A 13,149-nucleotide genomic window follows, 5' to 3' on the forward strand; every position below is an offset into this window, starting at 1 on the left:
TGGCATTGCAACACTTCAGAATGACAGGTTGGTGGATGGTACAATAATTAGTTTTACACAGAGAAAGTATAATTCCAGTGGTGGTATAATCCCAATGCTAATGTGATGGTAACAATTTTGTGCACAACTGCCTGGGAATTCAATGGAGCTTGTGACACCAACATTATTTTGTGCAGACAAAGCTGCACAGGAAGAAGCAGCAAGGTTTAGCAAGGGATCAGATGGGTGAGGAAATGGAAAGAGTGATCAGAGATGATGCTAAATTTAAGGGTGTGGAGAATAACAGAGAAAAGGAGGGTAGTGAGGCTTAATTAATTGCGTGTAAATTAAAGTGCATTGATCTCAGCTGAGAGGAACTCGAGGTACAAACTTTTATTAAGGCAAAAATGACAAAGATGGATAACTCATACGTTTATTACAATGCCATGTCAGAAATGGAAAGATGCCTTTAATCAGAAAGAGACTGCAGGCCAAGCCAGATTCACATCCAGTTGAATTAATGGAGTACTTAAAAATATTGGATGATATTTCAAGCTTGATGAGCAATTAGTCATGGATGCTTTAGCCTTTGTGCTGGAGAAGGTGGGCTTCTTTTTGGATTGCAAAGCAGATAGAGAAAACAGTCCAACCATCCAGGCCTTGGACATATTCAGGCACCTTTGGTTCAACTCGATTGTGGACCTGATGGACATCTGAGGTCATCTGAATCCATTCCCTAGCCTAAAGATATGGAGATTCCGTAAACTCTTCACAGGTATAACACGGGTTATGTGGACAATTAGGATATGCTTACAGTGCAGCGGGGAGCATCCCTCCCAGCTGAGGTCCACAGACTCATGCTACTTTGGCTCAAGCTAGGTCACAAAAAATAGCAGTGTGGATGTTGCGGCACCAGCAGAGGCTCAGGCTTGCCACCTGAGCTGGGACACACCAGACCCCCTGGATCTGAGTTTGGATGGCTAGGCCGAGCCTTCAGCAGCATAACAACGTACGTCTATTTTTTAGTGCACTAGCTTCAGTCGAGGTAGTGTGAGTCTGTCTACCCAGGCTGGGAGGCTCGGTCCCAGTTGCAGTGTAAATGTATCTTTAAGTTTTAAAGACTGTTGTAATTTCATATTCAAGAATTAAAATAGTTCTATTTTCCCTGCCTAACAAGGGGTTTCTCTCTTTGTAAACATGAAAATATGCATCTGGTGAAAGAATACAAACTTTAAAACATGGTGTTTTTCTGATTAAGTCACAAATTTAGTTCTAATTAAGGATAATTTCAGAATCTCTTAAGGACTGAAATTCAGGCATTACTAGGTATTTTCCTACCTCAGCAGCTTGTTAGTGTCTTTTGGTTTTATTCAAAGAGTAATTGCAAGCTAAACACAATCTGCTTTAAATATAAAATTGTAACAAGTCATTTGTTAACCTAATTTTTAGAAGAATTTAGAGATAGTGTTTCCTGGGGGAAATTTTATAATAACTACAAACAAAATAGTTTGTTTTTAATTAGAAAAGCACTTCAGATACATTGTACATTTCCAAACATCTTTTAAAAAAAGAGGTTTACAGTATAAAATGGTCTGGTTATTCATCCAAAGTATAAACTAGTTATTTTGCCAGTTTTGGAAACAGGTAAATTTAATGGATTTTTAATGCTGTGTGTGTATTAGAACTTCATGATGCTGATAAATTTGGCATGACCATTTGATGGGGTATGCAGTATTTTGTAGCTGTGTCGGTCCAAAGACATTAGGATCATTCTGTTCGTAAAAAAGACAAACTTTCGAGCTACAGAGAGCATCACCATAAATGAAGACACTGATTTATGGCCTATTACAATAATCTGTAACCTATTAACTCCCCTTTGTAGTCCTATGACTACAGGGGTATTAATGGACAACTTCACCTTGAATTGTCCCATAGAATATATGCTGACTACTTGTGCTAAACTATCTGTTTGATCTTGTACCTGAACAAGAGCTCTGTGTAGCTCGAAAGCTTGTCTCTTTCACCAACAGAAGTTGGTTCAATAAAAGATATTACCTCACCTATCCTGTCTCTCTAATTTGCTGGTGAGCAGATGTAAACTGATTTTCCATGAACGACACCAGGGTTATCTGAAGCACCATGGAAAGGCAGAAAATGATAGGATGACATGAGGAATGGGAGATTAACAGGCTGATGCCGAAGGAACCCTTGAAATGTGGTGGAAATTATTGTTTGGGCGGATTTATGGAGGTTGTAAATTAATATAACAGCAGCACCAGATCCTGCATCCCTTGCTTCTCACAGAAGCTGAAGTCACGTGAATCAAAGCCCCGAAATCCAACCCAGACATGTAATTACAAGCAGTGTTTCCTGGGAGTAAGCTGGCTATTTGTGTGAAAGGTTGAGATGTTTTGCTGTCTGTTCTTGTTTGTTTGTTTTCTTAGTTATTGGACCTATGTGATTACACTAGTGAAAGGGTTTATCTGAATCTCCTATTTGCACAGTTTGGCTGTATCCACCCTAATACTTTTAATCAAGTGTTTTTTTTTCCTCCCATCAGTTCATGTATTTTAAAGCCAGAAGGGACTTGTCACCGGATGAGTTGGCCCTTGAAGGGGATTGGGTCTGTGCCAGGCTTAGCTCAGCTCCCCAGGTGAAAAGAATGAATGCAAGGGTCACATGATGGGGAGCAGGTGACTAAAAACCAGGCTTGCTGGGATATAAAAACAGCCTGTGCTCTAAGGGAGACCAGAGCTGAGAGAGATGCAGTGGAGAGTAGATCTAACAGTGAATGCTCCATCAAGAGTGGGAGGGACTCTAGGGGGATTAGACCTTGCAAGGAATGTTCTATCAAGAGTGAGAGGGCCAGCCAGGAACAGGTCAGTGAGAAGGCCTGGAAGAGGCCCTGGGAAGGAGAGACAGGGTAATTTAGGCTATGTGGCAGACAACCTTGTGGTTTAGGGTCTTCCAGGCTGGGAACTCAGAGTAGAGGGCGGGTGTTCCCCCTACACTGCCCCCTGTGGGTATGTCCACACTGCACACTCCTTATAGCTGCACATAGAGAACATGCACTGCACACACCCCTAGCACAGGTATAAATAACAGTGCAGACAGTGAGGCACTGCTTAGGTAAGACCCTGCACCAGATCCTTATAGCATATACCTTACGCAAGCTCTCTGCGCTGCCTCCCCCATGTGTTTTTAGAAGTGTAGTGTCCCTGTCTCAGGGAAAGACTCCAGCAACGAGGAAAGGCTCCAGCAGCTCCCTGTGGTGTAGAAAGGTTCTGGCTGCTCCTTGCTGCCGGAGCGTTTCCCCGCTGCCTCCTGCCTTCCAGAGTCTTTCCTTGCTGCAGTGAAAGGCTCTGACAGTGGGCAGATGCCGGAGCCTGTCCCCACTGCCTTCCCCATCCCAGAGCCTTTCACTGCTGTCTGTAACTACACACCGCAGTGTGGACATAGCCTGCTTTACACTGTGTTGTGTAGCTACATATATCCTACCTGTCACTGCCATGAGTGTTCAGTGTAAACATACCTTGTGAGAGGGGGGTGCAGTTATGCAAAGGGAAGGAACTGATTAGAACCCAAAAAGGCTGGCAGCTGGGCCCGGAAGAAGGGCTGAATAGAAGGTGAAAGAGGCGACACATGCACTATGCTCTCAGTAGTCTGGGGCAGAAGATTTGGTTTGAGGTTTATGTTGAGTTAAAACCCAAAAGGGTGTGCTTTTAGGGTTAGCTGGAGAGCTAAGCCATTGCAGTGACCTGACAAAGTGGGGTTGCTGGGAGTTGGTGAATGACTGATATGAAGGGGAAACTGAGGCAGACAGGCTCTGGTGCTGAGTTTGAGAAGACTTTTGCTACACGACCATTAGCTCATCTAGTTTGTGCCAAAGGCCATAGAACTTCATCCAGTTAACCAGTCAAGTTGGTCGTTTGGTTGGTTGTAAACATGGTTTGTGTCTACACTCTACATGGCTAGTACACAGCAAGCAAGGCAACTCCCCTGGAATCTGTCAGACTGACTAGTTCTCCTTCTATCCTGGGCTGCATATGTGACAGGGACATAGGATTTGCCAGACTAGATCAAATCATTGGCCCATCAAGTTGGCACCCTCTGACTTTGGCAGTGGCCAATACCTAATGCTTAAGAGGAAAGGTGTTTTGGTTTTTTTTGCACTAACACACAGAGGACCAAGAGTAAAAATAACAGAGAGGGGACTTCAGTCAATTGTGCATTGTTATAAAGCAGGGAAATTTGATCTGTATCCTTACCTAATGCCATGAAGAAATCTGATGCGATTCAACAAGGACAAGTGTAGAGTTCTGCACTTAGGACGGAAGAATCCCATGCACTGCTACAGACTAGAGACCGACTGGCTAGGCAGCAGTTCTGCAGAAAAGGACCTAGGGGTTACAGTGGACGAGAAGTTGGTTATGAGTCAACAGTGTGCTCTTGTTGCCAAGAAGGCTAACAGCATTTTGGGCTGTATAAGTAGGAGCATTGCCAGCAGATCGAGAGACTTGATCATTCCCCTCTATTCGACATTGGTGAGGCCTCCTCTGGAATACTGTGTCCAGTTTTAGGCCCCACACTATAAGAAGGATGTGGAAAAATTGAAAAGAGTCCAGTGGAGGGCAACAAAAATTATTAGGGGGCTGGAGCACATGATTTATGAGGAGAGGCTGAGGGAACTGGGATTATTTTGTCTTCAGGAGAGAAGAATGAGGGGGGATTTGATAGCTGCTTTCAACTACCTGAAAGGGGGTTCCAAAGAGGATGGATCTAGACTGTTCTCAGTGGTAGCAGATGACAGAACAAGGAGTAATGGTCTCAAGTTTCAGTGGGGGAGGTTTAGGTTGGATATTAGGAAAAATGTTTTCACTAGGAGGGTGGTGAAGCACTGGAATGGGTTACCTGAGGAGGTGGTGGAATCTCCTTCCTTAGAGGTTTTTAAAGTCAGGCTTGACAAAGCCCTGTCTGGGATGATTTAGTTGGGAATTGGTCCTGCTTTGAGCAGGGGGTTGGACTAGATGACCTCCTGAGTTCCCTTCCAACCCTGATATTCTATGATTCTAAGGGTCATAGAGTTGAAGGCCAGAAGGGACTACCAGACCATCTAGTCTGACCTCCTGTACATGAAGCATGACATTTGACTGCCTTTCTCTTAGCATCTCATTCATGATCATACAATTATGAAGCACCTTTATTAACCAAAAAAAAAAAAGGGTGTGTGTGTTAATGTTGTGGTCATGAAAGCTGCTGGATGGAGAGTCCTTGGGACTGACATCCTTAATTTATCCATAGCACAGATATACCTGGAGAGCAGAGCTGCCTGTCTCCACAGCCATTGTGCCTCGACGCAAACTCACAGAGGCCACCATAAAAGATAAGGAAGTCTCGTGCCCATTTATTGCTTAGGGCTGGTCTACACTAGGTGGGGGGGATCGATCCAAGATACGCAACTTCAGCTACGCGAATAGCGTAGCTGAAGTCGAAGTATCTTGGATCGAATTACCTGGGGTCCAGACGGCGCGGGATCGATGGCCATGGCTCCCCCGTCGACTGCGCTACCGCCGCTTGCTCTGGTGGAGTTCCGGAGTCGATGGTGAGCGCGTTCGGGGATCGATATATCACGTCTTAACGAGATGCGATATATCGATCCCGGATAAATTGATTGCTATCCGCCGGTACGGCAGGTAGTGAAGACGTACCCTTAGTTTCTCTGCTGCATCTGCAAACAGGAACATGTTCTTCATTAGGTGAAGAAAAGTCTGCTGGGACTTGCACAGAGATGATTGGACAGGGAGATTTAGCAAACCCTTCTAATAAGCCTGCTGTAGCATTTGATTCAATGACCTCTTGTAGTAGTAATAGTGAATCCTACGTGATGACTGTATGCCATGGTAAGCCATATTTTTTTTATATATTTGCTGCCCATTCACTTCAAATGTCCCCTTGTGCTCCTTAAATACAGGAGAGAGACATAAAGGGACTTCTACGTTTTTATCACAGCCACTTTAATGTCAAACACCTCTATAAGGTCCCCTCTAAGTCTTTTTGATCTTGTGCCTGCTTCTGTATGTCAGCTTAGTTTACCCACTCCTCTGGGTCACCAGTCACCAACAATTTAATCTGAAAAAATATATTATCTGGGCAATTTTGTTTTTTGTATGGGGGCCAAACTTACTCCTATCAAAGTTAATAGGAGTTTTGCCATTGACTTCAATGGGAGCATGGTTAAGTTGTTAAACATCTGAAAACCCTTAAGTGCTATATAAGGTAGCTTTAGCTTTTAATTCTATACTAATGCACAGTTTTGTATATTCCCCTTCCCACCGCCACCTCAAAGTCTGTCTATTTAAGTATCTTAGAAGGTGAGTCAAGGAACATTTCATTCCATCAGTACATAAAGCTTTTACCTTGGGATATATGGTATTCTCCTTTGAATTCGTGTGAATTCAAATAAAGAAAAAGAACTTGCTCAGATGACATATAATTTCAGCATTTTCCAATTAAATATGTTTTAAAGCTTTTGGCTAGCAATGCCCTACTCAACCCACTTGCTGATCTATTACACTTTGAAACCAAATAACATTCCATTAAAAATGTACCCACCTCTCTCCATCACATAACTTCATAACATTTCTTGCTTCCGGGAATGACTTTAGTAATTACCGCCAATAAATGCTGTTTGCCACTTTGTTTTTCTTGCCCAAAAGCAAAACATGTATATTAAAAAAAAATCTTTAAACAATGACATCTGCAGCACAATCTGTTGTGCGATTCCTTTTGGTATCATCAACAAACTGCAGATTACTTATTATCCCCTCTGAGTCATCTAAGGAGCTAAGAAACAGCTAGCATCCCAGAACTCATTTCTGTACATCCCTCGGTTACTAATCCTCTCCCATTTGGTCTTTTTTATATCGTCGGCTATTTTTGTTTTGTGCTTCCCAGCCTAGTTTCCATGTACTTGTCTATTTGCTCTGCTTTCATGCTAGACTCTGATAATTTCCTGCAAACAACTCTATTACTTGCTCTTTGATTATCAGCTGTGGCTGTGGCGCATTTGGTGCAACCAAGGAGCTTATAAGCCACCTTTGTGCTCCCCCATACCTTGTAGCCTCTCTGCAGTGGGCCAGCTGTCAGCCCAAGCTTAAAGCAGCCTGAAGCCCCAATGGGCAGTTGCAGCATTTGGAGATCACTGGGACATAGCCACACTCCCTTTCCCTCTGCCACTCCCCTTATGCTGACTTCAGGGGATTGTCGAAGCCAGTATGGGAAACCGCACAGGGCGGTCCCAGAACTCACATCCCCTCTTGTCTTACAGAACCCAGGTCTTGTTAACTATCAGAACATGGGGCAGCACTCGTCTGCACTCTCGAGCATTTGGGAAGTAGTGGGCTGAGAGATTTGTGGTGGCTGGTTGTGGGGTGTTGTGATTTATGGTAGGCTTTTAACTGTCCCATAGGCTATTATGCCGTGAAATGTCTTGGGCAATAAAAACGTTTGAATTAAGGATATTTATACTTCGGTTTTTAACACTTGGACAGGCACCAAGGACTTGGGCAGGAGGATTTAATACATTTAGTTTATAGTATGTTTATAACATATATATTGTAACAGCTTCAGTTAAGAAGGTGGGGGGACTGCAGGGACTGTTTAGGAAGACAGAATGTTGTCACCCAAAGCGAAGTTTGAGCAGGAAATTTGAGACCCTCCCATCCTCCCCACTCTCGTATAACACAGTGCCCCAAGGTGGTCACTGCAGTCAGGTCTGAAGCCTGGACCTCTACATCTAGATCTAAAAAAAGCCCTCAGCCTCTTCTGGCTGAGCTATAAGACTCAGCTCTGCAATTCAAAGCCGGTCACAGACTCATGAACCTCTATGTGGTCCAGCCACTTGGGGAAGCCAGAAAGCCTCACTATAAGTGGGGTTTACACTTGCAGAAGGTCCCAGGGGGTATTTTATGACCACAAGTGGTCAGATTCTGTTTTATGTCTCATTCACAAGATGTCACCTCCAATAGAACATTACATCTTGGTGCGTCATTAATCCATTCATGGCATAGAGGGAAGAGTGCTGCTTCTCGAGGGCCTGAATCAATCATTGAAGTCAGTAGAAAACCTTTATTGACTTCAGTGTGCTTTGGACCAGGCCTTGAATCATCAATACAACTGAGTTTTTCCTTGGAGGTGTCCTCTCCAGATACCAATCAGGCCCAACTGTGAAATCTGACGAACTCACAGCCCTGTCTATCAGTCTACAGCTAGAACACCTCAAAGAAAATATTTTTATTCAAAATCAGGTATTTTGTGGGGTATATGGCACAGTTCTGAACCTGTATGTGGTAGAGCGCCCCTTTTAGGAGCAACGTGGGGGGACACGTGCATGTAAGTCCAATTACCTCCTCCCGCATGGGTGCTGCAGGATGTGTCTTTCTAGCGGGCTGGTGCTCAACCCTCTGGCCAAGGCCTCTTGGCTGTTTTGTCCCCTCTCGGGGTCTCAGATGAAGCAGTGAAGCAGCCCGCAATCAGCAAATGAGGTTAAACAACAGAGAGGAAAAGGAAAAACCTATAGGCAGCTCCCACCAGGATATGTCTCTCTTTTACTTTAGACAGCCCTGGGAGGATCACTGTCCATGTCAGCGTTCACTGGGGCTCCAGTGTAAGTCTCAGCTTTGTCCCTGTTTTAGCTTAGGGAATCCGCACTCTCGTTCTGCGAGACCAGGGACTCTGCAGGCTGCCAGCCCTCTCTTCAGGGTTGGAGAAGTTCAGCCGCCTGTTCCCGTCCCAGGGTTGCCCTCATCTCAGTGGAGTTCCCTCCTTTTAATTCCTCCTCCAATCCTGGCTTGATTTAGAGGGGCGAGGCCACTCCAACCCAAAGCAGTTCCTTTGGCCCTTCTGTGCCAATGCGTGCTTTATATTTCTCGTCACAGGTACATCCTACACTAAAAGGTCTCATGATACCTATCTACTTTATCTTCTGTAAATATTAGATCATTTAAGATCATACAAACTTGCTCCTAGTATAGATTGAGTAAAATTGTCAAAAGTCACTTAATCCCAGATTTTTAAAGGTACCTCTGTATTGTTCTGCCCATCTTTGCAAGAGCTAGCTGATTTAGCTCCTTTTGATAATGAGTCTTAGGATCCTAAGTTAGTTAGGGGTAGCAATGTTAAGTGGAACAATGCCTAAATATCTTAAAAAATCTGGGACTAAGTGATTTAGATGGCTGAATCACTTATGATCCAGTTTTTAAAAGGTATTTAGGCACCTAAAGATGCAGATAGGTACCTAGTGGGATTTTCAGGTGCCTAATGTGTGTTAACCAAAGCCTAAATACCTTTAAAAATCTGAGCCTAAATCACTTTTGAAAATGGGTCTTAGATGTCTTTTAAAATTTTACTCTTCGTGTCTGTAGATAGCAGAAACCGATTATGATGCCCCTGTTTCCCCAAGGGTAACATGTTAGGAATCTGAAGCCAAGTGATTCTGAAATTTGGTTTAATGAATGCTGGAAATGTCAGCCTGATTTTTGCTTTCATGTCATTTGCTTCAAAATACTGTTATTTTTTTCTCAAGTAAATTCTCAGATTTCTGTTTACACTCTTATCTCATCATGTTTATATACCACTTAAAATATGATAATTATTGTCAATTATAATTAAAAAGTAACTACTGTCTTATAATTACCATCTTCACTGACATTAACATTACAGATAAATTATAGCTACACATTCCAATTTAGAAGAAGCGCTCCTGGAATTCTAAGTTATATACCCTATAATTTACTGGGGGAACAAACCCAGAAGAAAGATTAGACTTATTTTCTTTTAATATGTCTGCAGTTCTGTCCCCTTGTAATCTTGTTTTTTACAATGTGGGCCCTTATCTGTTGCAAACAGGATAGAGACCACTAATTAATTTTACACAGGCCACTGAACAGGTGTCAGATGGTAATTGTTTAAATCAAATCTGCACTGAATTATACTTAAACTAATGAACTAAGTCCACTGCCAGTAGCATATATATCACAATTCAGCTGCTATTAAGATGCCAGGCAATGTACCGTAATTTTATTCTGTATATGATATCTTTAATAGAAATCAGAATATATATCTCAAAACACTTCATAGAGGAGGAAATCACTCCAGTGCATTTAGGATCTGGTCCAAATCCTGTTGAAGTCAATGGACTCCCATTCACTTCAGTAGATCATGCTCCTACGCCTGCACAAAGCCTGTGCACCACTTATGTCTTTAATATAAGACTTAAGTAGTGCATAGGCATTATGATGGCCCTGTACACAAGCGGAAACTTTACATGAACTAAATACATAAAGGCCTCAATAATTTACTGTAACATCTGGGAGACCCATTGCAGTCTACTGAATTTTGCAAATTGGTAATACACAAATAAACACCAAAAGCAAGAACTTGGCATGAAATGTACTTTATTCCTTTATTTTGACAACTGTGAGTTAATAATTATCTGATTCTCTTAGATGTACTAACAATGCATAGGATATTCCTAAATGTACTTAGTATATTTTATAAAAATAAGGAAGTCTTTGAAATAGAGAAGAGAAATTCCCCTGCTATTAAATAATTAAATAATTGATAAAAAGTGGGGAGAAGCAAAATATTTTTGTGACGGTTATAAAATGTAGCAGAGAGCAGAGGTTCTGCCATTTCTATCTATTTAACTGACCGGTAAGAAAGCTGTACTCTGCACATGTTGGAATCTGGAGACCTGGAATTTAAGGAAGCCACAGAGAAGGGTGTTTGAAGAGATGAATAAGGATTTAAGCAGAGATAGAATCAAAGTAGTGAGATGCAACGCCAATATGGTGCAGATATAGAGAAGGATATAGGAGGTCTGAATCAAGAAGGGTTAAGAACATAAGAATGACTATACTGGGTCAGACCAATGGTCCATCTAGCACAGAATCCTGTCTTCCAGAAGTAGCCAGTGCAAGATGCTTCACAGGGAATGACCAGAACATGGCAATTTACAGGGAGATCTATCCCCTGTTATCCAGTCCCAGCTGCTAGCAGTCAGGGGTTTAGGGACACCCAGAGTATGGGGTTGTATCCCTGACCATCTTAGTTAATAGCCATTGATGGATTTATCCTCCATGAAATTATCTAATTCTTTGTTGAACCAGTCAGAGTTGTGGCCTTTACATCATCCCCCAGCAAAGAGTTCCACAGGTTGACAATGCATTCTGTGAATGAGACCCTCCTTATGTTAGTTTTAAACCTGCTGCCTATTAATTTCATTAGGCGGCCCCTGGTTCTTGTGTTATGTGAAGGGGTAAATAACACTTCCTTACTCATCTTCTCCCCACCATTCACGATTTCATAGATCTCTATCATAATCCCCTTATAGTTAGTTGTTGGAGGCAAGTGTGTGTTCCCAGTGTATGCTGTCCCAGCTCTGCACAGATAGCTGACACAGCAGATCTCGAGCGAACTGCCCACAAAGACCACAAAAGTTGGTTTGTAGCAAAGTCATCCAGCCAGGTTTATTGTCGACGAAGCACAGTCCTAGTATCCTGTAGATCCCTAATGCATGTATGCCCATAACAATGGACCAGCACAGTAAATGGCGGGACTTTCCATTTCCCCCTTGGCTGGACAAATATACTCCCTCTGAGACCCCTGTTTTATACACTGCTACACACAAGTTACATATTGCCTCTCTTGTTACCTACCCTAAGATTTTAGACAATTAAATTACCTACAAACCTGTCTAATTTAACAAAGGGGTAACAAGGTTGTGGCCCACCCTAAAGGAATTGCCAGAGTGTTACCAGGGGGCTTGTCTCTGACCCGCAGAGGGCTCCCCAGAGCAAGCTAGTCTTGCTAACCCTTGAAAGGACACTGATACAGCCTTCTGCTCAAGAATGGACACACAAGCAGTAATTCTTGGAAAGCAAAAGAAGTATTTATTTAAAGAAATAAGTGGTTACAATGTATTTTAGAAAAGCAAGAAAGAATATATATATATATATAGAACAGAGCAAAATGCAATAGATTTACTATTGAAAGAATTAAAGCGGAGCAGCAAATACAAGACACAGACTATATAACAATGTAATCATTCACTTAACACTAGCATTTACTATTTGACTTTTAACATTTAACATCCAATAAGTGCTGGCCAAGTGACTACCGGATGGGTAGGAGAAGATCTCATTTAGACCACAGGCATCCGGCTTTATTTACAAGTGAAACCCATACGTTCCTTGATAGTGAATAGAAGACTACACTTATTTCAATTATTCTTAAATCCCTCTGAGTCATCAATCGGGTCCTTCTGATCAGTCAAAAGGGAAGCACTGTCTACTGATGTTTGACATTGTCTGCTGTGAGAGAGCTGCCCTCTGGTGACTGATATGGAAGCCTGTGCTGTCCGGAAAGCTGTTGCCTTCTCCATTGGCTAGGTCGCAATGTCAACCATTGCCAAGGCAACCTCAGGGTTCTATTGCTGCTGCTGCTGCTTTGCAGGTCAACAGCTTTTGTTTCTTTGCAGGCATCTTGCAGCGTCTATTCTCCACCAAACCCACAAGTTCAGCCTGCTAGCTATCAGCCTTATATACTGGTTGCTCTCTCAGGCTCAGCCAATCAGTTTCCAGCCTTTCAGCCCCTCCCCTATGACATCATCCCTATTTTAGGTACGGCAGCCCCACCCCTTTGATGTCATACCTATTTTTAGGTGGGAAAGCCCCACTGCTGACACCATCCTAGATTCTAGAAGGTTCTAGAAGATTCTGCTGAGTCATTCCCCATTAATACAGCATCCCTATAGCTGCCATTTTGATCTGCCATATTGGATTTTCTAAATTTAGACTATCATTAATTTCTATTTATTTAAAGCCTTAATCGTACAAGTGATTACTGTTTTATGCAGACCAATGTGCCCTGATAGTGTCACCATTCTTTTTATGTCCAATTGAGAGAAATAATTTTATTAAATTTTAAACCCCTTCCAAGGTTTTTCTGCAAGCCTCTATTGAGAACATTCAAGGCAAAAATCTCACTACACTCTGACGTGGTGAGTTACCCCCCTTTACCTTGTACATGTTGGTTTGATCAAAACATCTCTATCCATGATCCTGTCATCCTGACCTCATCTTTAAGAGGGCTCAGTGTGTCCTTGCATCA

This window comes from Chrysemys picta, chromosome 2, assembly GCF_011386835.1.
Source record: "Chrysemys picta bellii isolate R12L10 chromosome 2, ASM1138683v2, whole genome shotgun sequence".
In the NCBI taxonomy this organism is placed as follows: Eukaryota; Metazoa; Chordata; order Testudines; family Emydidae; genus Chrysemys; species Chrysemys picta.